Consider the following 2,654-nt stretch of genomic DNA (forward strand, 5'->3'; position numbering starts at 1 on the left):
GCCTTTCTGCCTTCTTCCCTTTCTAAACTGCACAAAAATACTCTTTGCAAGTCCATTGTAAAGACAGAACCTGAGAGATATTTTAAAACCACACACAAGATCCATTCTTCGGGTTTAAAGCCACTCAATGGAGTTTCATTTCCCTTGGAATAAAATTCAAAGTCTCCACTCTGGTTTGTAAGGAATTTCATGGCCACATTACTGTGTAAGAGTCCTAATTCATTTCTTGCTTGTCCAGTTATATTAGTCTTCATTTCCCTGCAGATGCCAAGTGATCTTTCACTTCAAGAATTTTACAATGTTTTCTCTCTCACTGAAATGTTCTGCTTGCATTCTTGCATTGATAAATTTTATTTTTCAGGTTTCAGTTTAAATATGACCCCACTCAAAATGCCTTCCTGTAGAGTCTTATATAACTCTAGTCTCTCTACCCGCAATGTTATAAATACACTTTGCTGTTTATTTCTTTTAGGGCACTTATTATACTTTCTGATTATATATTCATTTGTTTTTTACCCAATCCATTACTCTCCAGTAAGCTCCATGAGAATACTTCATATCTACTTTGTAAACCACTGTAAATCCAGAACTAGCTCTGTCTTGCATGTAACAGATACTCAATAAATTGTTATTGAATGAATGAGACCAGACATTTTATCTGAAAGTTTTTGACTAAATACATTTAGTCAGTTACATCATCAAAAAGATTACATCGTCAGTCCATTTACATTTTGATTTAAATATTCAATTAAGAACCTCTGTGTACTGAGGTAATTTTAGAAATCAGAAGATAAATGGTTACTTTTACAATCCCTCCGAATTGTACTAGGCTGTTTCATCTGTACATAAGGGTAAATTAGAATTAATCTTTTAAAAAGTTACTTGGGGTTAATAATGGGGTGGTAGAGGGAGGACTGTAGGTGTATGGGGGTGGCCTAGAAGTGAGAATTCCTTTTTTGTTCATACTATCTCTTTTTTAAAGCAAGAGATAAAAGTAATATTTTTTGTTCATCTCTTTACTCCACTTTCCTCTAGAGAGTTTGGCTGAGGCTACTTAAGTCCTGGTCCTTGCTTCTCCTCATAGTATGCCCCTTGGAATTAAATATAGAGGTTAAGACTATGAACTCTAGAGTAAGACAGATGGGGGCTTGATAGCTAGGCCAGTCATTTAATGGCCATGAAACTTTGAGAAGTTCACTAATAGGCTCCATTTCCTGGTCTGTGAAATGCAGATAAAAACTGTATATTCTGTGAAATGAAGATAATAAGTGTATTTCTTCATGGGTTATTATGAATATTAAACAAACTAATTCAGGCTGTGAGCATCAGGCCTTGTACAGAACAACTATTAAACAAATTTTATTTAGTTTTTCTAGTTCGTCTCCCAGGACTTGCTGCTTCTTACTGCCTGAACAGAGTTTGCACACTCTTTCACACTTTCTCTTACTTTATCCCTGCATTTGCTCTCTTTACTACATTCCATATATGTTTTTAAAATTTTCTCTTATCCTTAAAATTGAACACAAAATTATAGGGTCCTCTGAAGTTCTAAAAAAATTGTATTTGTTGATAAGTTGGTTCATCATGAATGTAATTCAACTACATACAACATGTAATTTATTCTTTTTGAATCTCTTTTACGTCTATAATCTACACTGTTTGCACTTTCAGATGTGATTCTCTGCCCAAATCTCTTAATTTAAACCTTGTGCTTTGGGGTGTCCACTTCCCATTTCCTCAGTAACCACAGCTTTCAAATTCTCCTCTGAGCTTGTCTTAGGGCTCCCATTCTTCTTTTTTTTTTTTTATTAATTTTTTTTGCACACAAAAACAATAAACATTTTCTAATAATACATACAAACAAAAAGATGTGTATCAAACATATTAGGAAGGTTGCACATGGGAAGTCGGGGAATAGAAATGGGGGGTGGGAGTTAAAATAAATGAGAGAGGGACTTTATATGGATCAGTGATAATAACTCAATCCTCTATTTGACAAAGAAGAGGGAGAAGGAAGAGGAAGAAAAAGAAAGTGGGATAAAGGATCAGAAAGGGAGGAAAATAGAAAAAATTAGAGTATGACTCCAGGGTAGACCTGTTTTGTTGCCACTGAGTTGGTTGGTTAGTTTGTCTGTTGTATTTTTCATGTTTCGCCATGTTGGCCAGACTGGTCTCGAACTCCTAGCCCGAAGTGATCAACCCGCCTCGCCCCCCAGAGTGCCGGGACCACAGGCGTGAGCCACCACGTCCAGCCCCCACATTGCTTCTGGCCTCCGTGGTAGACCTCCGAGACGGAGCGGCCGGGCAGAGGCGCTCCTCACTTCCCAGACGGGGTGGTCAGGCAGAGACGCTCCTCACTTCTTCCCAGATGATAGGTGGCTGGGCAGAGGCGCTCCTCACTTCCCAGACGATGGGTGGCCGGGCAGAGGCGCTCCTCACTTCTTCCCGGACGGGGCGGCCGGGCAGAGGCGCTCCTCACTTCCCAGACGGGGTGGTCGGGCAGAGGTGCTCCTCACTTCCCAGACGATGGGTGGCCGGGCAGAGGCGCTCCTCCCTTCTCAGACGATGGGTGGCCGGGCAGAGGCCCTCCTCACTTCTTCCCGGACGGGGCGCCCGGGCAGAGGCGCTCCTCACTTCTTCCCGGATGGGGTGGC

The 2,654-nt window shown here is 40.9% G+C and overlaps 1 long non-coding RNA gene across 1 annotated transcript; it reads left to right on the forward strand.

Annotated features, from left to right (window-relative positions):
- The first annotated feature begins 2,173 nt into the window (after positions 1 to 2,173).
- Positions 2,174 to 2,644, forward strand: LOC131381036 (uncharacterized). Its single transcript, XR_009209450.1, has 3 exons — positions 2,174 to 2,333; positions 2,376 to 2,505; positions 2,624 to 2,644. It is a non-coding gene; the product is annotated as an uncharacterized LOC131381036 (long non-coding RNA).
- Positions 2,645 to 2,654: the final 10 nt, after the last annotated feature.

The sequence above is a fragment of the Hylobates moloch genome, unplaced genomic scaffold (genome assembly GCF_009828535.3).
Source record: "Hylobates moloch isolate HMO894 unplaced genomic scaffold, HMol_V3 SCAFFOLD_13, whole genome shotgun sequence".
NCBI lineage: Eukaryota > Metazoa > Chordata > Mammalia > Primates > Hylobatidae > Hylobates > Hylobates moloch.